This window comes from Erythrolamprus reginae, chromosome 2 (genome assembly GCF_031021105.1).
Source record: "Erythrolamprus reginae isolate rEryReg1 chromosome 2, rEryReg1.hap1, whole genome shotgun sequence".
NCBI lineage: Eukaryota > Metazoa > Chordata > Lepidosauria > Squamata > Dipsadidae > Erythrolamprus > Erythrolamprus reginae.
Genome location: NC_091951.1, coordinates 64,175,585 through 64,200,636, shown reverse-complemented (window position 1 = coordinate 64,200,636; position 25,052 = coordinate 64,175,585). Strand labels below are relative to the sequence as shown.

Genomic DNA, 25,052 nt, shown 5'->3' with positions numbered 1-25,052 from the left:
GGGGGCCGCAGGCTCTGCCCCCACAATGGCGGCCTCCTTCCCCGACCAACGCCACAACAACCGTCGGCCGGTAAGTCAGCCTCGGGCATTGGCTGAGAGGCTATTGCCAGCTCCCTTGGGGGTTTGTAAGATGCCCCTAACCACTGACTGATGCCTCTCTTCTTCAATGATCCTCCAGGGAAAATCTGACCTGGTTCCAATTTGGTTCCAGGTCTCCAAACAGCTGGGATTCGATGGTTTCCCACAGAGCATGGGAGACATCCATAGTGCTGTGATGTTGGTCATGCCCCCTCCGGCCTAAGAGACACATAGAGAGAGAGAGTTTCAAACTGCCATTTGCAATGATGGGAAAACTCCCATTTACTTCAACACCATTCCATTATATGTAAAAAGCAGTTGGAAAGTCCTAATCAAATCTTAATTGGGTGTGAGTTGCCAAGGGAAAGCTTCAAAAAAGTTAGATGTGTCTGCAGGGTATGGTCAAAAAAGTCAAAATTGTAACTATGACAGTAATTGAAGCACTGGAATTTTTTTGTGTTGCAGATATGAAGCTCATGAAAGCAAGCCAGAGCTTTGATCACATCATCATAGCCATCACCTTGACCCCCCCTTTTTTATCAAACTCTGAAGTCACTCCTGATAAAATGTGTCTCTGATCTCTCCTTGGAAGCACTAGTCTAGGCTGTGGAAGAGGCTTCAGAGGAGTGCAAGCAAAATGTACAACCTCTTCCCTTCAAAAACACGAGGACAAGCATTCTTTGGTTCAAAGGAGTTACTTTGCAAGAACTTTCAACTAAGTGAAACATATTTTCAAAAGGCTTCTCTGGGCTAGTAATGACACACATGGGACACAGATTTAGAAGCACCCATTTTTAATTGGGGATTTGTTTCAATTCACTTCAACTGGCAATGAGAAAATCTAGCTAGTTTCCAATGAAGGAGTTGTTTGGGGGAGTTCTACTAACTAGTAGTTCTGATGATTTTATTTATTTTTAAAAAATAAATTGTTTATTAAATGTATGTTATATGGTCGCCTATGCTCCCACGAGGTGACTCTGGGCACTGTATAATAAAAACTGCAATTAACATAAATTACAAAGACCACCTGGAAAAAATATTGAACATGAATGAGAGTCCAGAGGGTAGGTACCAAATCAGAAAAGGCTGTCTCTGAGCTCCTGTTAAATAGAACTCCCTAGCAAAGATGTCGGCAACCAATAGCTCTGGAGCCACATGCGGCTCTTTTATCCCTCTGCTGCAGCTCCCTGTCGCTCTGTCACTGCAGGTGGAGGAAAGAACAGTTGCCATATCATGGTGGTGGTGATGGGGGGAGCTTTAGTGTAGGAGCATGGGGCAGGGGAAAGACCCAATACCTCCTCCATGCCTTGCAAAGCACCGTGAAAATGTCTTCACAATGTGGGAGATTGGCTCCCCTCCTCCTCCTGGAGTCCATTATGATGCAAAGCCCCAACACAACCCTGCCCCACTCACCCCTGGCAACTCAGGGCAGAGAGCAGGTTCATGCATCCAGCACCAAGCAAAGCTGGAAGTAGCTGCCTGCTGTTTTCTGCTGCAGTCAGGCAGCGAGAGAGAGAAAAACACAGAGAGAAACTGATTTGACTCAATTCAGCTCTGTCTCTCTCCTCTCTTTGCTTTTGCCCAATTTTGCAAGAATTCAACAGATCCTGGCTTGGTGATGTAGGGATCGCCCCATCCTTTCCCTGCCAAGTGTCTTTGGGGGAGCCCAAGGACTATATTCCCTGAATATGTAGGTTGGGAAGTGGAGGTAGGGAGTGGGGAAGAGGGAAGGAGGAGAGAACAAGAGAAAGAAAGGGAAAAAAAGAAGAGAGAGAGAGAGACATAAGAGGGACAGAGGGAGATAGAGAGGGAGATTTTCCAACCTGAAAAGAAATCTGATCCAAATGCAAAACATAAGCAGAGGAGTTTTAGTTTCACTTTTGCTTTAACAAAAGCAAGCACAGTTAGTACAGAACAGTTGATCTAAGCCATGCCCAGGCTCGTTCCTGTCTCCTTGCTCACAAAACAAATACCAAACACCTCTCAACTCTCTCACACACAGAATGACAGAGGCTTCAATATGGCAATGCTGAGGGAGAGAAGGGGATAGGGGAGGCCGATTGTAACTACAGTGTTCCCTCGATTTTTGTGGGTTCGGACTTTGCGAATAGCCTATACCACGATTTTTCAAAAAATATTAATTTAAAAATACTTCGCAGGTTTTTTCCTGTACCATGGTTTTTCCCGCCCGATGACGTCAAACTAATATTTTTTGCAAATAAATAACAAAAAAATAATTATTGTTAATAAATAATTATGTTTATAAATATCAGGATCACTAAGTGTCTTATTCAATGATGAGTACCAGTAATAAGGGTGAGTAAATGGTTGTTAAGGGTATGGGAAATGGTAATTTATGGTTTTAAAGTCTTAAGGGATGGCTTGTGATACTGTCCATAGCCAAAAATGGTGTATTTACTTCCGCATCTCTACTTCGTGGAAATTCGACTTTCGTGAGCGGTCTTGGAACACATCCCCCGCGAAAATCGAGGGAACACTGTACTCATTAATATTCAAGCTGTAAGTATCAATTTATCAAGCCCGATCACATAGTTCCGTAGCAGAATATGGGCATTTAGATAGTTCTTCTATAATTTACATTTTTAAACTTTTTGGCCTTCTTAATTAATGTTCTGATCATTGTATAAAACTCAAAATGCATATAAAGTGGATATTTGTATATTTGTAAATATTGTATATATTATAAAGATATGTATATATTTGTAAAGATTATTTCAATATGAATAGTGGATCTAACATGTACTATATTGGTGTGAAACATTTGCTTTTTCTCATTCTTTTCAAAGGCTAAGGTTGTCATGAACAAATAGAGTTAAATGGAGGTTAAAATAGAAGGAAGTTAAAAGTGATTTTTCTGAAACTGGTTTGTATGCTTCATTTAGCTAATCTGTAGCATTGTTGATACATGACCCATATATGTATGTTCTATCTCCTCATTTGCACACTCAGTATCTCAACATTTTACTACCAGAATTCACTGACAAAATTGCTAACCTGCATAATTCCCCAATATCCCCACCCCTAAAAGGAGACAGGTGTCCTGCAAGGGAAGGGTGGGGGCATAACTGTTCCCCATCTCTACCCTTAAAAGTATAATTTACCCCAAATAGTATAAACCTATACCACTGAAAACCCTAAGGTCAGCCCATTCCAAATAATAATATACTAGAAAAAGAAAAATGGACTGGAAATTTGCATTCCTCTTTTGAATTATGCCATCTGCAAACATCTATCTCACAACCAAAGAAAGTGGTCCATTCCAGTGTAAAATTAATTTATAAAAACATCTCCTGTTAATATGTAATATATTAATGGTAATATATTTGTATATTACCATTGAAACACTTCATTTATTTGATAACACCAGCTACAAACAGAAGGCAGTTAACAGAATAATTTCAAGCAGAATGTACATTACAGCTCATTGAAAAGGTAATGGGCTTTTCCACAAGATTGACAACAAAGAGAAAAATGATCATTAAAAAAATCTATTTATCTGCTAGAGTGCTTTTGACTGCTAACTTTAATTGTGTGCATGTTTTTAAAATAGCATTAATATTAATACTTGTATACTATAACAATAAAAGCAAGAACAGTGGTGGCGCAGAAATCAGAATGCAGTATTGCAGGCTAATTCACTGCTCATTCCAGCAGTTCAATTCTGAATGGCTGAAATTTGACCTACCCTTCCATCCTTTTGAGGTCAATAAAATGAGACCCAGATTGTTGGGGCAATATGCTGACTCTGTAAACTGCTTAGAGAGACCTGTAAAGCACTTGGAAGTGGTCTATGGGTTTAAATGCTATTCCTATTGCTCAATAGCTTGCTAAGATGTCTTCCCTGTTTAATTATGATATTTGTGTCATCAATCCCCAAGCTTCAGAAATTCCCCTTGTTGTTATAGTTCCATTCATAATCTGTCTCTATACTTCTGTAATCCTTGGTAGTTTTTTTTTTTTTAAGATATTCATATGTGCACTTCCCTTACACAAATTTGAATAATATTGTTGAAATGCTTTTTGTACATCTTTTGAGTATATGGCAATAAGGCCAAGTGCTTAGTTGAGGATTCAAAAAAATATAACACAAGGCCTTATTTTCGGGGAAACATGTTATTCTCCCTGAAAATGTTTTGGAAGGAAAATCCATCTGGTTTGGTTCCAAGCTGTTCCAAACTGGCAGAAAGACACTGGAAAAAGTGTTGGAGTGAAAGGTTTATTGATGAAGCAGAACCACTAACCACATGTTAGTGGTTAATTTTGCAGCTGGCAAAATTGAGTTTAGAATGGGTGGATCCTTATAGGTTTTTGTGACTTTGAAGTTTGGACTGCTTTGGGGTGGTGCAATGAGGGGCTTGGGTTCTGAAAGGGGTGCTGGGCAATTCCTTTTGTGGCTAATGGCTTTCATCCTGTGTTGGATCTTGGATGAGGGGCTGCTTTCCATTCCTACCATTCTGCCAAGGAGTCTTGAAATATCCTATCTTGAATGGATTTCTGTCTGCAGTATTTGATTTGTTTATGAATAGAGTCATCTAGATAGCTGGCTTCTTCTTTCAATAAACTCTTTACCTCCTTAAATGTTGGCATCTGCTGTGGACTATTAAGAAAAAGTGTAGGGCTGCTTTCTGCCATTAAGAACACGTTTCTCCATTTCTTTAAAACTTTAAGGAAAAATAATATTCTGCCTTTTTAATACTTCTCAAAATATTTCATTCTTCTAGGAATGTGGCTTCCCACAAAAGTAAAAGAATTGAAAAATAAATACATTAAACAACAACCTGGTGGAAGAGTGCCAACATTTTTCAGGGGAAAGACAGGCACATACTTAAATCTTTCCCAGCAAATTCTATAATCATTTAAAGTGTTTAGATTGGGCACCATCATCTTCTTAGTGCTTCACTCTCCTAGATGAAGAGATTAACTTCTTTTGCAGATACATTCTCAGTCGTTTATCTTTTCCCAGTTCCACAAAGAATCACAACATAAATATTTCTTTTAAATTAACCTTGAAGGATTCCAGCCTCTAGAAAATATTTCTGTTGGGTAACTTATATTATAGGAAATACATCATCAAGATGACACTGCTTTTATTATATATTAGTGGAATACTTCGTCTGTACCGCTGTAATATACTACCCTTCCTGGGTTGGTTTGATGATAGATGGTTTGGTGAAAATAAGGTCAGCTGTCAAACCCTTATTCCAGAGGCTGTATCTGGAAAGTTTTCTTGAGATAAGAGAAACTCTTTTCATTCCCAAATAAAGCATTTTAAAATAAATTGAGTCGCTGTAGAACTGTCTCTTTCTATAATACATGCATGGAAATGCATAAGTGGACTTATTCACATATACACTGTAATCATGCCTTTGAAATAATTGGCAGCACCTTAGGCAATAAAATGTGAAAGTTTGTTCATAGTCCAAATATTAATTTGGACATTCAAGTGTGAGAGAAAAAATAGGTGCTCCAAGCAATGAAACTGTGTCCTTATTAGACCTCAATATCCATATTTTTGGTTAGGGAAAGATCTCAACTTTTTAAATTCTGTAGTATTTCTGTGGCTGTTTTATCTATTTCATATTTTTAGGAGACAGATGTGGGTGTTTGTTTAGCACTTGCTGGCCATAATTGCTATTTTATTTTATTTTTAAGCAATGTACTATTCTTTTCTTTGATTTATATAGCCTTTAGTTGTTTTTATATCATATTTATTAAATAAAAAACTTAATGACTTGAGGATCTGCATTCATTGTGGTGATTCCCAGACAGTCTCACTAATGCAACAATCCGGTGAAAAAAAATGTAAAATATGATAAAAGGATAAAATAATGGATTTTAAAATATTTTCCCAGTTCAACTAAAGTATGTGTTTTCCTGTATCTGAAAGATGCTCAAGCTTCTTTGTTCGCCAATGATGTCTCTCTATAGGCAATAGTTATTCCATGCTGATTTTATGCATTGTTTAATATTTTAGAGAATGACTTATAATAAATGAAGCGAGGGAGAGACTAATGTGAGAAGAAAATTCTTCCTACCAAATGATTGTTTATTATACATGGCTGAAATGTGCCAGACTGCCTTCCAGGATGATCAGGTTATGTATTAATTGAGGCTACCAGATTCCTCTTGGTTGGCCTGAAACACTGCAATGAAACATAATAATATTATTATTAGGTCTATTCATGCTTCAAATATGATCCAAAAATACTTCTAACTTTCTGTAGCTCTGCTGTTCATTAAAGCAGCCTCTTTTTTTCTGTTTTTCATATGTGCTTTGTTAGAGGTATGTCTGATTTAAATAATTAATTTAATGAAGTTCTTAAATCCCTTACCACAAGACCCCAAACACTCCTTTCAAACTAGTTTTGAAATATGCTTAGTTGTGTGTTTGTTTGGTTGGTTGGTTAGTTGGTTTCTCTTTGTATAGTTCAGGGGTCAGCAAGCTGCAACCCTCAAGATGCATGTGACTCTTTCATCTCTCTGCTGTGGCTCCCTGTCACTCAAAATATGTGTCACAACTGCTAATGTGTGACACCCACTGGTATGCGATTTATTGAGCTTTTCGACCCCCTGTAGCTTTTGTGGTTCCCAGTGTTTTCTTTTCTGTGGAAAACAGATTCAAATGGCTCTTTGAGTGTTTAAGGTTGCTGACCCCTGGTATAGATCTTTCATCCATGCAATTAGTCTGCAAATTAGAACAGATGTGAGAGAGTTCCAACTTTTAAGAAATGTTACATAGAATATAAGAACACCTTCTATTTCTTGCTAAAATTGCCAAATTGTTCCAATTTCCAAGGGTGTTTGTGCTCTCATTGGTCCTTTATAATTGGCATCCTGTGGGTTGTAATTTCTAAAAAATAATCAAATTTTGTAATTTAATTTTCTTGCAGCTATTATCACTCCTCACAAGCTAGAAACAGAAGATGTCCCAGTGATTCAACATGATCTAACACAATAAAACATCGATGACAGGTTTGACTGGCAGATCTACATTTTTCACCAGCAGAGTTATGAATGATAGAGCAAAGCCACCAACTCAATCAAACAGAAATGATAGATTATAGGTAGGATAAAAGAATGATTTAAATAACATCCTAAATGTGGTTTGGTTGCCTTCTTTTAAGTAATGTCATTCTGAACCTTTTGAAAGAGTCAAGCAAGTACATAATGGGAATAAAATCAACATGGATATGTCTATAACTTGATTAATTAGACCATTCTGGTCCTAATAGATATTTTTGTACAATGGAAGCAATGCATTGGTATATGGTACTAACTTTGACAATTTAGGGAGATTCTCAGTCATCCAGGTCATGGTTGTCACAAAGATGCTTTTTCAAGAGGCAACTGGACTTCCTTCTTTTTCTTTGAAGATGTTTCACTTCTCATCCAAGAAGCATCTTTATCTCAGACTGATCCATGAAAATGCACCTTTTGGAGAAGTGGGAATGTATATTTTCATAAAATCTTTATGTTATTTTAATTTATTCCTTTCAACCTTGTCCCATGGACGTTAAACCTAACATTTACTTCCTTTATTTGAAGGTATTTCAGAACAAATATTTGGCCTAGGCATATACTCGCTCCAAGTCTCCGGAGAGGGGCGGCATACAAATCTAATAAATAATAATAAATAATACAAATGGAAACAAAAGTATGAAAGCATTTAAAAGCAGATGACAATTTCTGAAATGCACAGTTTGTTATAAATTCATTCATCTGGAAACTGGAGATGATTTATGTCCTTTGTGTAGAATAAAATTAGTCTTACTCACAGAGCAGATTGCAAGACCTACTTAATAACCTTATATTAATGAGACCAGAAGATTTTCTATGACCATATTATTATAAAATTAATCTAGAGTTGAAAATTTGCCTATGAACAATGTTTTGGATGGAGGGATGTTTCCCTGTCCATAATCAGAGTAAGTACTATAAAATTAATCTACAGAATTGAAAATTTACCTCTGAAAAATGTTTTGGTTGGAGGTGTTTCTATCCCTCCCCAATCTTTTAAGATACTATTATTTTGTGAAGAATAAAGAACTTTTAAAAATCTAAAGAAAGAGTTAGAACATTTGTCCATCTCTGAATTGTCTCGACTGATATAGAGGTGTCAGGATTAATCTCACTTGTGTTTAGTTTGATTATGCTCCAGAAAAATGTAAGCATTTAACAATCAATTGGAAAAATTGGTTAATGAAAGAAAAATAAATCTATATACCTTTAGAGAATTGGAGAAAGGTCAGTCAGAAAGTAACCTTTACATCTCATGAAGGTTTTACTGGCATTTAAGCCACCTGTCTAGCATGTTATTCGGAATTCCCTAACACCTTTTCCTTGCAAAATTCTCCCACTATCCTTTTCAAATCCTTTTCCTCTTTACTCTTCATTTTTACCATCACCTTCAGCCAACTGAAGGTTGCAACAAAACTATTTTGATCTCTGTGTACAAAAAATAAAAGTTTGTTGAACAAAATCATGAAATCTCTTCATGCAAGTAAAAGATTATTAATTTTTTAAAGAAAATAATAACAGATTAACAGAGTTGGAAGGGACCTTCTAGGTCATCAAGACCAACCCCCACACAAGCAGAAGACCCCATATCATTTCTGAGAAATGGCAGCCCAATCTCTTCTTGGAAGTCTCAAGTGATGAAGCTCCTACAACCTCCGAAGGCAAGCTGTTCCATTGGTTGATTGTTCTCGCAGGATAGAACAACAGTGGTCTGGTAGGTCCCCAGTATTCCAGGAGAAAGATATGGTGCAGTGGTTCAGAGATGACATCTGCCTGCTCCTTTAATACTCTAAAGTGTAATCTGTCAGGTCCTGGTGATTCATCAAATTCAGACAGGGTTTCTCTTACTAGATTTTTTCTTCTTATTATTTTAACTTTAGTTTCCAGTCTGGTTTTTTTTTTTTTTGCAGTAATATTTCTGGTAGGTTGGGCTATAGTTTCTTTTTCGTGTGAAGATCGATGCAAAAAATGAATTAAGCAGCTCTGCTTTCTCTCTGTTGCCTGTTCTCTTGCTGTCTTCTCTCTTTAGTGGACCAACTGTTTCCTTGACTATTTTGTTGTTATTTATGTGTTGGAAGAAACTTTTTTCATTCTCTTTGACTTTTGTTGCAGGTTTTTGTTCATTCTGGACCTTTGCTTCCGGGGCGGAAAATGACGTATAATAAACTTCCGGGGCAACATATGGGCGTAGCTCCATGCTAATCTAGGTGAGGGACCCCTCCCTCACCTGAGACCATGCCATGCACTTGCATGTGGGAGGTCCCGCTGGCTATCCCCTAAAAGGGGAATTAAATGGGCGGGACCCAAAGACAGGTTCCCTCCAGCTGCTCAGGTCGCCAAAACCACAAGCTTGGAGAGAACCTGTCAATCATCCCCAAAGATGCCCAACGGAGAACACGCAGTTGCTAAACTACCACCCAGTTTTCCGCCCCTAACCTGCCTACCCAAATGACCAAAGGTAAGCCAATCAACCTAAAAAGGGGGCAAGCACCCCTAACCGCTATGTCCGTCACCCCAGTGAGGAATAGGTGAAAAAACGGTCACGGCAAAGGGGCCAGACCGCCAAAAATTCCTATTTGGCCCCATAAGGCGACCCATAATAGCTCACTGTAAGATGGGGAGGGCGGGTGGGTGTCTGCACAAGCGAAGAGTCCAGGCGAACAGGAAGAGCCTTGGGCCTGCACGCCCCTTTATAGGGCAGGCAGGTCCTGCCCGGAAACGTCATAGATCAGGCCACCCTGGCCAGATCATCGGCCGAGATCTCGCGAAGTCTCGCGAGATCTCAGCCGAATCCAAGATGGCGGCCGCCATGTGCCCCTGTCTCCCCGGGCCTCCAGCAAAAGGCACCGGTGAGTAAAGACCACCAGTGCTATTGCTGGACACAATGAGCTGGATTTAAAACTGGGTCATTTTTATTAAAATAAATTTGCATAATTTATTTAAGCAAATTAGCGTAATCACATAATTAGCTAATGACCCTAACTTGGACCTGCAGGGTCAAACAATTGCTTCCGGGGCGGAAAATGACGTATAATAAACTTCCGGGGCAACATATGGTCGTAGCTCCATGCTAATCTAGGTGAGGGACCCCTCCCTCACCTGAGACCATGCCATGCACTTGCATGTGGGAGGTCCCGCTGGCTAACCCCTAAAAGGGGAATTAAATGGGCGGGACCCAAAGACAGGTTCCCCCCAGCTGCTCAGGTCGCCAAAACCACAAGCTTGGAGAGAACCTGTCAATCATCCCCAAAGATGCCCAACGGAGAACATGCAGTTGCTAAACCACCACCCAGTTTTCCGCCCCTAGCCTGCCACGGAGCGGGGGTTAGATCTCTATCTTGGCCCCCCGACTCCCCCCTCTAACTGCGCCAGCTCACGCAGAGACCCCTGCAGGTCCTGTAAGAAAAATGGTGTTCCTCTGTTCTGACAGAGGAAGACCAGCAGCCAGGTAAAGCCACAGCTGATCTATGGTGATGAGGGGATGGGCCACTACCACCCCGCCTAACTCGCTGACTACCGTACCAGGGCCTTAATGACTCCATGTCTAACCCGGTGAAGGGCCCTAAGGGAAACGGCGTCCCACCAAGTGATCCTTGGGAGGATCCAGACCACACCACTTGCGTGGTGGGCCCCACAGTGCGAAGCCATCGTAGGTCTTCGCGAGCCTGACAGATCCAAAGCAGACCCCCAGGCCCACACAGGTCCTTGCCACCGAGGTGCAAGACCCACCACCTGGGCGCAGCAATGGGATGCCGCCCTCCCAGCATCACCTGGGCGCAACAATGGGATGCCGCCCTCCCAGCACTATCTGTGCGCAGCAATGGGATGCCGCCCCCCCAGCACTATCTGTGCGCAGCAATGGGATGCCGCCCTCCCAGCACCAACTGGGCACGGCAATGGGATGCCGCCCTCCCAGTACCAACTGGGTGCAGCAATGGGCTGCCGCCCTCCCAGCACACATCTGGGCGCAGCAATGGGATGCCGCCCCCAACGCCCACTGGGCGCAGCAGTGGGCTGTCGCCCTCCCAGCACCAACTGGGCGCAGCAATGGGATGCCGCCCTCCCAGCACCAACTGGGCGCAGCAATGGGATGCTGCCCTCCCAGCACCAACTGGGCACAGCAATGGAATGCCGCCCTCCCAGCACCATCTGGGCGCAGCAATGGGATGCCGCCCTCCCAGCACTATCTGGGCGCAGCAATGGGATGCCGCCCTCCCAGCACCAACTGGGCGCGGCAATGGGATGCCGCCCTCCCAGAACCACCTGGGCGCAGCAATGGGATGCCGCCCTCCCAGCCATAGCGGCAGAAACACCTTTCCCGCCACACACCCCTTCTCCCCCAGCCAGCCGACAACGACCCATCTGCCAATGACAGTTGGGTCCCCCCCGGCGGTACTTGTTGCTGAGTGGCCATCCCAAAAATGCTCCATGACCCCAAAGCAACACCGTCGGTCTCGTCCTGACGGGGTTGCATAGAAGAGGGCTAAACGGTAAACCTGGCCTAAAACTCACCCCAGACCCTCAGCCGGCCATTTGTACCCTAAAACAGGCTGCTGACCACCAGCGGACGACTTCCCCGAATCCTCCGTATTGAGAAACCGTAATTCCGTGCTAGTGGCAGCGCCAATACAGAACGAGCGTTCCATAGCCGGCGGGATCGATTCTGGCCTGTCCAAAAAACCCTGGAAACTAGAACCCAGCTACGCTAAAGCGATGAACTGGAAGGCACGAAGCGACGTGTCAGCCTGCAAGGAGGCCATAGCCTCGCTGACCCGTAGGGCCCCAAAAAACATGACACAAGTCGCTGCCCTAACAAGACGGGCCTCGTACAGAGAGGCACACAGACTGTCCAAAGCTTGATTAAGAAGCGACAGCTGCTCCACCGCCAGGGCCTGACAAGTACCAGAAGGGGTCCCTGATTGCTCCCTCGCCCAGCCTACCAGCATATTCCGAACGCGGAAGTCACCAGAAAAGTCCCTAAACCCCCCCACCTTGGACAGAAAGGCGAGGCCGGCTAACTTGGACCTCATTGTCCTAACTGAAAGGCCACGCTGCCTAAGCTGGACACAAAACTCTGCCAGGTGCTCCACTGGGGCAGGCCAACTATGGGGGTAACCCCCATCCTGCCTGAAATCCCCAAACTCCTTACCTGCATGCTGGTAAGCCCTCAGAGTGCCTGGAGCCACTGAGAGGGCCATAGCCTTGCAGGCCTCTTCTCTCCACTGCTCGGGAGCCCTCCCAGGCTCCAAAGGTGGTCGGGAAAAGCCTCAGGTGACGCACGGGCCCACGGGGCAAGGGTCCGAAACCTGGACAACTGACCACGGGACAAGGCATCAGCAATCCCGATGTCTAACCCAGGGACATGTTTAGCGAAAAATAAGGCGTTTAGGGACAAAGCCCTGTGCACAAACTTGCGGACAAGCCGCATGACCCTGTGACTCTTAGAGGACAGGGCATTCACAACATGGACAACCGCCAGGTTGTCACACCAAAAGTGCACAGTCTTGTCCCCAAATTGCTCCCCCCCTAAGCTCTAAGGCCACTACCAAGGGAAAGAGCTCTAAAAAAAAGGTCAAGTCCTTAACCAGGGGAGAGGCCCTCCATTCCGGAGGCCAAGCAGACCAGCACCATTGGTCACCTAACACAACCCCAAAGCCACAAGTCCCCACGGTGTCTGAACACAACTGCAACTCAGCTTCCAAGAGAAGCTCGTGCCCAAAATGACAACCCATTAAACCGTTCCAAGAACCCCCGCCATACACACAGGTCAGCCATGACCCCAGAGCATGAGCAGGTACGATGATGGGGCAAACAGAGCCCCTTCATCGCACTATACAACCTCCGTGAAAAAGCCTGGCCATGCACAATGACCTGGCAGGCAAAATTAAGGATCCCCGCTAATTCCTGGAGCTGCCGAAGGGTGACCTTCCTGCAGCCTAGAACTAGATTGAGCTTAGCCCGAATCTTGACCAATTTGTCCAGGGGCAATCTAGAAGATTGCTCCTCCGAGTCCAATTCAATACCAGGAAAGGTAATCTTGGTGGCAGGGCCATTGGTCTTCCCAGGGGCTAGAGGCACCCCCACTGAGCCCAAAGGGCTTCGAAGTCCTGCATTAGAGCAAAACATCACCCTGAATGCGCAGGCCCAGCCATCAAGAAATCATCAAGGTAGTGAACGACCGAACTCAGACCACTGCGCCTCCTGAGCGCCCACTCCAAGGTGCTAAAGCTCTCAAAAGAGAGCACGAGACAGAGCCACCCATAGGCAATGCCCTGTCCACATAAAAACACCCTCAAAGTGGAAGCCCAAGAGCTCAAAGCCGTCTGGGTGTATGGGGAGGAGCCGGAATGCCGACTCAAAGTCGCATTTCCCCATAAGGGCTCCGACCCCACACTTCCTAACCATGGTCACGGTTGCATCAAAAGATGCATACCGGACTGAACAAAGCACGTCAGGAATGAAATCATTCACTGACTCCCCTTTTGGAAAAGACAAGTGGTGAATCCACCAACATTCACCACTCGCCTGTTTGGGCCTCCTTCTTTATTTTATCCCTAACAATGTCTTCATGTCCCACAACCGATCTAAGGTTGTCAAACATGAAGGCCTTCCTAACCCCCCTGTAAGGGATCCTAAAACCCCTCAGGAAACCTAGCAGAAGAGCGTCCGCTCTCTCGCGAGGGTGGTAGTTTTTTAACCAACCCTTAAGAACAACAAGATTAATTGAACTGGGGCCCATTACCCCCAGCAGGCGGGGGCTGCTTCGCCTGACCCCCACCCTTCTTGTCCTTCCCCGTCTTAGGCCTAGGACAAACGAAAGCGGCATGGGAGCCCCAAACTGGGGACGGCCCAAACCGTAAAGGCTTCTAAACTAAACACCCCAGGCCCCGACGGGTAAGCCATCACTGGGGCCAGAGCCATAGCAGCCGAAGCTGGCAGGGTCCAACCTCCCGCCCTAGATACCCCGGGCCTCAACGGAAAAGCTGTCGCAGGGGCCTGAGGGAGGGCAGCCGTAGCCGGTGGGGACCACACCTGATTACAGGTGCCCGCCGGAAACCCTAAACCATTGACCCCACCCCCGAAACCTGGCGGGACAAAGGCCTGCCCGGGCCAAGGAAGGAGTGCAACGGATGTTGAATGTGTTGCGACCTCAACTGCCCCGAAAGGTGTATAAGGCACCCAAGGTATTCCCAGTCCCACGGGGCCTGGCAACGCCGCCACCTGCCCGGGCTGCAGAACCACTAGGATAGATCTATTTCGACGTTCTTGTGGCCTCATCAGCTGGCCATTCCCGCACTGGGACTTGAACCTGCAACCTTTGCCTTGCAAGGCAGAGAATTAACCACCAGGCTACAGTATCCAATCCCGGTTTGGGGTTTTTATTTATTCATTTATTCATTTATTCATTTATTCATTTATTCATTTATTCATTTATTCATTTATTCATTTATTCATTTATTCATTTATTCATTTATTCATTTATTCATTTATTCATTTATTCATTTATTCATTTATTCATTTATTCATTTATTCATTTATTCATTTAGTCATTTATTCATTTAGTCATTTATTCATTTAGTCATTTATTCATTTATTTATGTATGAATTTATTTATTTAATTTCATTGTAGGTGTGTGTCTTTTTCTATTTTTGAACCAGGAGCCAAAGCCAAAAAGGCCCCGGCCAGAAAAGAAAATGAAGACCGCTGCCTAGGAAGACAGGGGAGTAGCAGTAGGGCTGCTACCTATCAAAAGGGAGCCAAAACTGACCCCCGCCGCCCTCCTCGCTCCCGAGGAGAAGCAGGGCCAGCCACTCCCCTCCCCTTACAAGGGCCCTCATTAGCCCTGATCCCAAGGGGAAAAAATGATCACTCCCTCCACCGGGAGCCCTAGCCAGGTCCCGAGGGATAACTGCCACCGGCAGCCAAACCTCCGGCCTCCGATGAGGCAGAAGAGTCCTTTCGCCGGGGGTGGGTGGGGGGTGGCCTCTCCACCGAACCCCAGCTGCTACCGCCACACCAAAAAAGGCCTCCGACAAGGCCGCCGCGCCACGAGGCCACCCAAAATGGCGGCCGCAAGCAGACACCCGACCGGGTGTCTGCACAAGTGACAAGTCCAGGCGAACAGGAAGAGCCTCGGGCCTGCACGCCCCTTTATAGGGCAGGCAGGCCCCGCCCGGAAATGTCATAGATCAGGCCACCCTGGCCAGATCATCGGCCGAGATCTCACGAAGTCTCACGAGATCTCGGCCGAATCCAAGATGGCGGCCGCCATGTGCCCCTGTCTCCCCGGGCCTCCAGCAAAAGGCACCGGTGAGTAAAGACCACCAGTGCTATTTCATTCAATTTGTCAGAGATATATTTGTGCAGCCATGTTGCTTTCTTCTTGGATTTTTTGTTTTTCTTTCTCATCAGTATTGTGCTGGTCTGGACTTTTAGGATCACATTTTTCAGTGTTTCCCATGATTCTTGAGTTGTTTTTCCCTTTGGGACTTTCATCCAAGGAATTTTTCCCAAGTTCTCTCTGAGTTTATCAAAATCAGCTCTTTTAAAATCTAAGACTTTGGTATCATTGTGTTCTATTGTTTGTGTTTGAATTCTAGTATGACATAGTCACTCTCCTCCAAGGTTCCTGCAGTTTCAACTCCCTCCATCACTTTTTATCTGTTTGTAAGTATTCAGTTGGAGTGGCACAGTGATCAGAGTACAGCACTGCAGGTTAATTTAGCTTCCATCCTTCCAAAATGGGTAAAATGAGGATCCAGATTGTAAACTGCTTAGAGAGGGCTGAAAAAGCACTATGAAGTTCCCTCCTCTACTTTTTGGACAATTTAAAGTTGTCAGCTCATTTTATAATGGAGGATTCTAACATAGCAATATCAATAGCACTTAGACTTATAGTCTACAGTGCTTTACAGCATTAAGTGGTTTACTGAGTCAACATATTGCTCCCAACAATCTGGGTCCTCTGATTTACTGACCTTGGAAGGATGGAAGGCTGAGCCAAGGCTTGAGTACTCAAGATTGAACTCCAGCAATGAGCAGAGTTAGCCTGCAATATTGTATTCTAACTAATATGCCACCATGGCTCCTATATAAATACCACTTGTCCATCTCTCTCTTAGGTTGGCTTCTCTATGCATAATCCAGGGGAAATTTTGATCAGATCCTTCCAATTCACTCTGTTTTCCAGTTCTGCCAATCAGCAACTGGACTTTTCTGACCCCGAATCTCTTGACAGCCAAATTGCTGGAAAGAGAGTTCTGGCTAATTTCCTATATAGTTTCAATCTTTTTTTTAAAAGAATGTTGTTTTTTTATATAGCTCAGTTACTATTGTTACTATTCAGTTAACAATACCCAAAGGGGATTCCCTCTTTTGGTTTTGGTTTTAATAGCAAGAGTGGATAATATGTGCAAATAAATATATAGATATTGTGTACAATAACATTCATAATATGGAAAAGAATCTCAATTTTGGGAATACAATCACTCCTAAACACTGGAGATTATTACCACTGGATTGGATCTACATTTAGCAATACTTGAGCTTTCACATTCTTCTCTTCTGTCAGTTTTCTCCCATCTGCTTTTAAAACTGGAATATTAAAGTACATATTCTTCAGTAAAAGTTGCCAAGAGATGTTTAGAAAATAATGTAGGAATTATTGTTCTGGTCCAAGCTTAGGAATGCTTTTCTCAGTCAGATAAAACTCCGCACAAATGGGTAAATCATACAGATTACATTTATTGTCTGGTATCTCCATATCATAGGATAACTAAGAGATGAAATTCCTCAGATTTTATGTCCATCATTTGTCTCATTCCATGTAGCTGAAAAGAGATTAATTTCTCATATCTGCAAGCAGTTGCATTTAAGACTTAAAAATGGCTGTTAGAGACCATGGCACAATTACCCAGCTGCCTAGGTATAGCTCAATGGCCAATAAGAACACACAGATGAGGACACATGTCATGCACTACATTACCCAGAATGCAATCTGTTATTACATTCCTGTAATGCAATCTCTTAAAGAAATAGCTTTTAATATGAGTGAAAAAGGAGGGTTTCCCCGTCTCACCCTCCTGGTGCAGTGTATGGGAGTCTGCCTCGCCAGGTATATGGGAGGCGCGTACTCCTCCACACCGCCTCAGAGTCCCTCTTTTTTTTTAAGCCTTAAAGTTTTGGATTTTTTTTTTATTCACCTCACCTCACCTTCTTCCTTCAGCAGCGACTGTCCTCCTCCTCTTCTTTCTCCTCCTCCTCCTACCCAAATTATGAGCTTTTATTTCTTTCCTAATGGGTTTGCACACATATTTGCTTTTACATTGATTCTTATGGGAAAAATTGTTTCTATTTAAGAACTTTTCTACTTAAGAACCTGGTCACGGAACAAATTAAGTTTTTAAGTAGAGATACCACTGTATTTCCTGTTTTATATAAGCAGGAAAGTGAGCCTAAGAATAATAAGTTACTAAAGGCCACAGAGAAAAAATGATCTGTAAACGAGAGGTTGTTTCAATGATAGCTTTCAAATACACTCATGAAAGAACTTTGGGATGAGGCACTCTTTCATTTATACCACTGATTGACAGTTGTCCATTCTTCTTTCATATAAACAATAGTATAATCTGAATGCTGAAATTTTGAGAGGAAGTCTTGCTTTGACAAATGAAGTGTTAGATTAGATAATGCAGGAGAAGGTCAAGGTTGACAAATCAATGCTTGGCTAATGCCTCAGAAGCATTCCCGATCATGTTAGTCCAGGAAAGATAAAGGAGCAATCTCTCCTTCAGCTTGATTCTAAACAATGGTAACCATTTTAAATAAATGATCATAATCAGACTTAATTTGTTTTGGGAAATTTAGTCACAGCACAATGAATCAATTTCTGGGTAAGCAAGCAGGAATCAAGTAAAAAGTTTAAGGGAAAATATATAAAATAATGTTTCTCTCAATCACTAAACCATGTTTTATTAAAATATTAACCTGCTGGGAAATATTTTCTCTAAGCATGTGAGACAAATTTCCCTCATTATTTCCTGCTTGGTTTACACTCAGGAGATGCTCCATATGGCATGGAAATATCAAAACTTTCTTATTCAAGCTTCCTGTCTGTGTGCCATTTACTGCATTTACTTTCAAGTTGGAAGGATGTGGACCAGTTTGTTGGTTTGAAAGTAGACCCTAAAATCGGACTCGGAGCGGTGTGGCATACAAATCTAATTAATTAAAATAATAATAATAATAATAATAATAATAATAATAATACAATAACAACAATATTAATAATAATAACTATTATTATTATTATTATTATTATTATTATTATTATTATTATTGTGAAAGAAATAAAGTAAAAGCAGAAGAGAAATGATGGAAAGTGACTGAAAGTAGAAAAGGTGAGAAATATATATCAAATGGAAAGAAAATAATTTCTTTCCATTCCATTCCAACCGTCACAAGTACATACTGCTAAAGTGAAGTATGCAAGGCTGATGAAATAATGATTTGGGAGTACATAAAGGAAAAACAAAGAATATGAGGGAACAATTGCTGGGTGTGTCATGCTGTATATTGACAGTCCCTCAGAGACATTTGGTAATGAAACAGCTAATTAGTGTGCTTTATTGGATTCCCCTCTCATGTCGCAATATCCTGCCAACTCACTTCCTTCTTCTTCCTTTTCCCTCCATGAATCTCCATGATGTAAGACATATATGTTATGCTGTCCCTCAAGACAGTCTTTTATTTGTTTATTTCTGTTTTTAAAATAAAAATCTTGTTTAAGAAAATGAGTAAGGCTTCTATCCATCGACCTCCGGGGTTAAGGTCCTAACAGACTTTAATTCTCCCCGCGACAGGGTATGGGGAATGAAAATTAAATAAGTATATTGTACAACCTGTGTTTGTATTTGTGTGTATGTGTGAGGGAGAGAGAAAGAGAGAGAAAGAAAGAAAGAAAGAAAGAAAGTAAAAAAGAAAGAAAGAAAGACAAAGACAAAGAGAAAAGGGGTGGGAGGAAGAGAAAGAGAGGGAGAGAAGGAGAAAAGGGGGGAAAGAAAGAGGGAGGGAGGGAGAGAAGAGAGATCTGACAGTTGCATAGCATGTTGCCAAAGGGAGCAAAGAGCATTTATGATTCAGAGGCACAGAAAACGAAGAGGAATTTTGATAGAAATAAAACATTCTTTTAGAAGTGGTGAGAAGGACTACTTCAATAACACCCAGTAGATTAAGTGGGATTAAAAGTAATAAGAGTGGGAATAATGTGAAATAAAGTGGGAAAAGTGCTGAAAGAAATATTTTAGATATTAGTATGAAAATGAGTGATACTTTATAGAATGAGATTGAATCAAATGCTATAAATAATATTATAAAAAAAAACCAGATGAAAGGGAAATCATGAATATTAGGAAGATATTGACAAATGATAAGGCTCCAGGTATAAAAATAAAAGTCTTTCAGCATTTTTTTCTTTCCCTTCCTAAGAAAAAGTCTCAATCTGAATAATATTTTGTCCTTCCTACTAGCTTCTGAAAGTTTCAGGAAGCTTGAGAGGACTTAGAATCATAGATCTGGAAGGAATTTGGGAGGTCTTCTAATCCAACCCCAGCCCAAAGCAGGATATCTTAATCCATCACAGACAAATTGTTGTCCAACTATTTCTTGAAAAACTCCAGTGATAGAGCATCCATAACTCTAGGAGACAAGCATATCCTTTGATTAATTGTTCTCAACGTTAGGAAAATTACTCTTTGTTCCAGGTTTGGTGTCTCTTTAGTCCATTGCTTCTTGTCCTCTCCTCAGGCTTTGGAGAATAAGTTGACAGTCCTTCAAATACTGGTAGACATCATTCATGTCACCCCAATCATTCTCTTCATTAGGCTAGACCAGAGGTTGGCAACCTTAAGCATTCAAATAGCTCCTTGGATCCATTTCCCACAGAAAAAAACACACCCAAACACCAGGAATCACAAAACCTGGGTGGGCATAGCCAACTCTATTATTATTATTATTATTATTATTATTATTATTATTATTATTATTATTATTATTATTATTTTAATTAGATTTGTATGCCGCCCTTCTCCAAAGACTCGGGGTGGCTCACAAGACACAAACTAACTGTATGTTGCAATGACTCCCGAGTCTGCGGAGAGGGGCGGCATACAAATCTAAATAATAAATAAAATAAATAAATAAAATGAAAGTAAGGACTCCAATGAAGCTTTGATAATAAGAATTGGGGAAAGTCATGTAGAAGCACCTGGAGATGAAGATACAGGTAGTCCTAGACTCACAACCATTTGTTTTGAAACAACATGAACCTTTTGAAATTACAACACTGAAATTATTATTATTATTTATTAGACTTATATGCTGCCCCTCTCCAAGGACACAGGGAGACTCACAACATGCAATACTGTTCTGCCAGCATGTCCCAACCACCCGTAATTACAGGGTAATTAGTCCAAAAAGACACACACCACACGATATAAGGAAAACCTAAAGTCTTTATCAACAGAAAAGCAGAAAAAACTCCTTTTTAAATGTCAAAGGGATTTTCTGGTACACACAAGGTACAGGTTAAATGCAATCCAATTTCTCACCCAGTAACTGGGAAATTGAGTCCAATTCCAAAGTACAGAAAGTCCACACAGTCTTGAACAGGGAAACAACAAAACCACGATCTTGCCGAAACTATGAATCAGATAAACTTCCACAAGGCTAAAGCAGCATGCTGCTCTTTTTATCTGTAGCACTAATTACAGCAGCCCCACCTAACCACAGGTGGCCTCACTTATCTCCTGTAATAATCCTTCAGTTGTTCTCTCCTATGCATCATGCTATGCATGCATGGGTCTGTCATAAGTTCTTGTTCAGAATCCAGGGATGATAAGGATGACTGATCTCCTCCTGGGCTGTCTGCCAAACTCCCCTCTTCCCTGCCACTCACGCTTCCTTCATCAGAGGAGACTTCGTCGGGAGATTCTATTGGGAGCGAAACAGGCCTGTGGCATGTGGATGTTTCCCCCCACATCCACCTTCACATTCCTTGGGGCAGGAGCTGGGCCAGAGCCAACCACAACAAATACAAAACAATATGAATACAAATCTAATGGTTAAAACAGTAATCTAAAATCCCATTTTGTTAAAAAAAAAACCAGTCAGTCTACTCAATCACATTCATACATAAAATTTAATGGTCAGAGAAGGAGGCATGATCTAGCTGTCCCATGCCTGGTGACATAGATGGGTCTTAAGGCTCTTGCAAAAGGCAAGGAGGGTGGGGGCAGTGCGAATCTCTGTAGGGAGCTTATTCCAGAGGGTCGGGGCCGCCACAGAGAAGGCTCTTCCCCTTGGCCCCACCAGACGACATTGTCTGGTCGATGGGACCTGGAGAAGGCCAACTCTGTGGGACCTTATCAGCTGCTGGGATTTGTGTGGCAGAAGGCAGTCCCATAAATAATCTGGTCCGATGCCATGTTGGGCTTTATAAGTCATCACCAATTGTGAATTGTGTCTGGAAGCCAATCGGAAGCCAATGCAGGCCGAGGAGTATTGAGAAAACATAGGTGTATCTGGGAAAACCCATGATGGCTCACGCGGTCACATTCTGCATGATTTGAAGTTTCCAAACACTCTTGAAAGGTAGCCCCATGTAGAGAGTGCTGCAGTAGTCAAACCTCGAGGTGATAAGGGTATGAGTGACTGTGAGCAAGGGATCCCTGTCCAAATAGGGCCGCAACTGGTGCACCAGGCAATCCTGGAAAAACGCCCCCCTCACCACAGCTGAAAGATGGTGTTTTAAAGTCAGCTGTGGATTGAGGAGAATGCCCAAGTTGCGGACCCTCTCTGAGGGGGTCAATGATTTTTTCCCCCAGGGTAATGGATGGACAGATGAGATTGTCCTTGTGGGGCAAAACCCACAGCCACTCAGTCTTGTTAGGGTTGACTTTGAGTCTCTTGGCACTCGTCCAGTCACTAACAGCCTCCAGGCACTGGCACATCACTTCCAGTGCTTCGCCGAGTAGATACAGGGTGAATATGTACAACTAGGTGTCATCAGCGTACTGATGGCACCTCACCTCATGTCCTTGGATGATCTCACCCAACGGTTTCATGTAAATATTAAATAGCAGGGGGGGGGGGACCAACCCCACAAGGGAGAAACCTAGAGGTTGACCTCTGACCCCCCACTAACACTGACTGCGACCAACCAGTCATTCATTCCCACCTAGGCACATGATCCCTTAGTCATGCCTATTCAGGCACAAAACCATTCTCTATGTCTCTCTTCCTCCCATATCCTCCTGTATCTCCTCCCTCTTTCTGTATCAGTTTCTCTGCCCTATCCATATCTTCCCCTCTCTCTCCCACACTGTCTCTCTCTCTCTTTGTGTCTCTCTCTCCCTCCCTCTTGCTTAAGGAGAGTCAGGAGAGTGTATTAGGTAACAGATAAAGATAATGTGGTCTATTTTGTTAAATGCCTTACTGAAATCCAAGTTAAGTATATCCACAACATTCCCTGAGCCACTAATATAACAAGGCAACAAGGTTTGTCTGTCATGATGTGGTTTTAACAAGCTCATATTGGCTTGCTCACAAATCCACTGCTTAATTATCTTTTCCAAGATTTTTTCAGGTATGAATGTCAAGCTGATTGTATGAGAGTTTCCTGGCTCTATTTATTTCACTTTCTTGCAAATTGGAATTGGTTTTAAAAGAAAGAAGCTCTTGAAAGTTCCTTGTCTATGAGCCATAGTGGCAGAGTGGTTAAAGTGCAGGCTACTTCTACTGAGTGTTGGCTGACTGCAATTTGGCAGTTCAAAACTCATCAGGATCAAGGTTGATTCAGCCTTCCATCCTTCCAAGGTGGGTAAAATGAAGATCCAGATTGTTGTGGACAATATGCTGACTCTGTAAAACACTTAGAGAAGGTTGTAAAGCAATGCAAAATGGTACATAGGTTTAAGTGCTATTCATATTTCTATTATCTAAAAGTTCTACTAGCTCAAATCTATTACTGAAAATATCACCAGCATCTTGAGCGGTGCTGGAATGTGAAACAGACCTTCCTTTTTAGGCAAAAGTGTGCGAACAAATGCATGAATGGATATATGCTTTTTGATATCTAGAGCTCATCTCATTTAGAGGCAGTCAGATCTAACCCTTTATACTGGGCCTAACTAATCAAAAGCCATCTGGTTCACTGATCACTAAAATTTGAGGACACTTTAAAACAAATGAAGTAAGTAAGTAACATATTTTATCTAACATGACGTTGACAAGGATATATGAAATTCCGACAAATGACCAGAAAGACTATTACTGGCATTCCTCTTAAACAAGTCTCTAGTTTGGAGTTACTAACAAACTATTTCAAAGTTAAGGAGCATCTATTTCCCATGATCTTCTTATTCTTCACAGATGCTCAACCAAGGACAGGACAAAACAAGATATAATCTGAGTGAAGCACTTTAGTGATTAAATAAGTGATTAAATTAAATCTTCTCTGTTCCTGAACTTCATCCACAGAACTATACAGAGGTGGGTTCCTCCTAGTTTGGACTAGTTTACCCAAACTGGTGGTGACTCACTAGTGACATCATCATGACCTCACAGAACTGGTTGAGTTGGTACCGGTCCGTGGAAGCCACCATCACTTTTTGTTATTATTTTTTCAGATTTGAAAAAAAAATTCTGGGAGGGTTTTCTTCTGCACATGTGCAGAAGATGAGTTTCTGGCACTGTACATGTAGTCACCATCTTGTTTTTGGATTTTTAATTTAATTTAATTTTTTGCCACTGTGTATGCAGCATGGGAGGAAGCGAACCTGCAGCAAAGTAAGTTAGAACCCATCCCTGGAACTATATTAGTGAAACTTGGCTTTTTAAAAAAAGTAGAAAAGGCTATGTAAATCCAATAAATTAAACAAAAATACACCTTGCAAAGGATTTATGATGATGGTGACTACCCCATTCAAACTTTTCTCCTGCATGTGCATGTGTGCCCATGGACATGCAAACATATATTGGGCTTTCTATCTGGCTCAAGTCTATGTAAACAGAAACACGGATAATGAGGACTTATTATCTGTCCCTTTTAGTTCAGTGCTTTAATCAGAATCCTTCCTCTGAAAAGACATGGATGATGACTAGAGGACACTGAGAGTTAATCAGTACAAGTTCCTATATTGATGGAAATAATGTAATGGAAGTGGAGTCAAGTAGAGGATTAAATATTTCATGTTAGTGTACAAGATGAGTTGCTCAGAGTTAGGGATTATACAAGTTGATGGGCTATTGCTGGAGAGACGGAGTAACGACACGGACACAAGAGCTGGATTTAAACTGGGTCATTTTTATTAACATAAATTTGCATAATTTATTCATTAATTTGCATAAATTAGCATAATCAACTATTACCCGGAAATGGACCTGCAGGGTCAAACAAATACTTCCGGGTTGCTAAACCACCCCAGTTTTCCGCCCCTAACCTGCCTACCCAAATGACCAAAGGTAAGCCTACCCGCCCCTAACCTGCCTACCCAAATGACCAAAGGTAAGCCAATAAACCTAATAAATGCAAGCACCCCCTAACCGCACATCCATCTCCTCAGATGGGCGAAAAAACAGCTCGGCTAAGAGGCAGAACTGCAAAAAATTCCCATTCGGCCCCCTAAGGGCGACCCCTAAGCACACTGCAAAATAGGGAGGGCGGGCGGGTGTCTGCTCGTGGCTCTGCTGTCCGGGCGAAAAGGGGGAGCCCCGGGCCTGCTCGCCCTTATATAGGGCAAGCAGGCCCCGCCCGGACCAATCAGCAGCCGGGCCAGTCAGGCCCGAACTCCCGAGTGAAGTCTCGCATCGCGAGACTTCGCTCAGGATTCAAAATGGCGGCCGCCATGAGGGTCCGGTGTCTCCCGGTCCCTCCAGC

The 25,052-nt window shown here is 42.6% G+C and overlaps 1 long non-coding RNA gene across 4 annotated transcripts in view; it reads left to right on the top strand.

Moving 5' to 3' along the window:
- LOC139160417 (uncharacterized) overlaps positions 1–25,052 on the top strand; it is a 77,489-nt gene that overhangs the window by 28,850 nt on the left and 23,587 nt on the right. For all 4 annotated transcript variants that reach the window (XR_011557941.1, XR_011557940.1, XR_011557939.1 and 1 more), the window contains 3 exons: positions 544–2,962; positions 6,990–7,163; positions 22,761–22,990. This is a non-coding gene — a long non-coding RNA (uncharacterized lncRNA). The remainder of the gene's footprint in view (positions 1–543; positions 2,963–6,989; positions 7,164–22,760; positions 22,991–25,052) is intronic.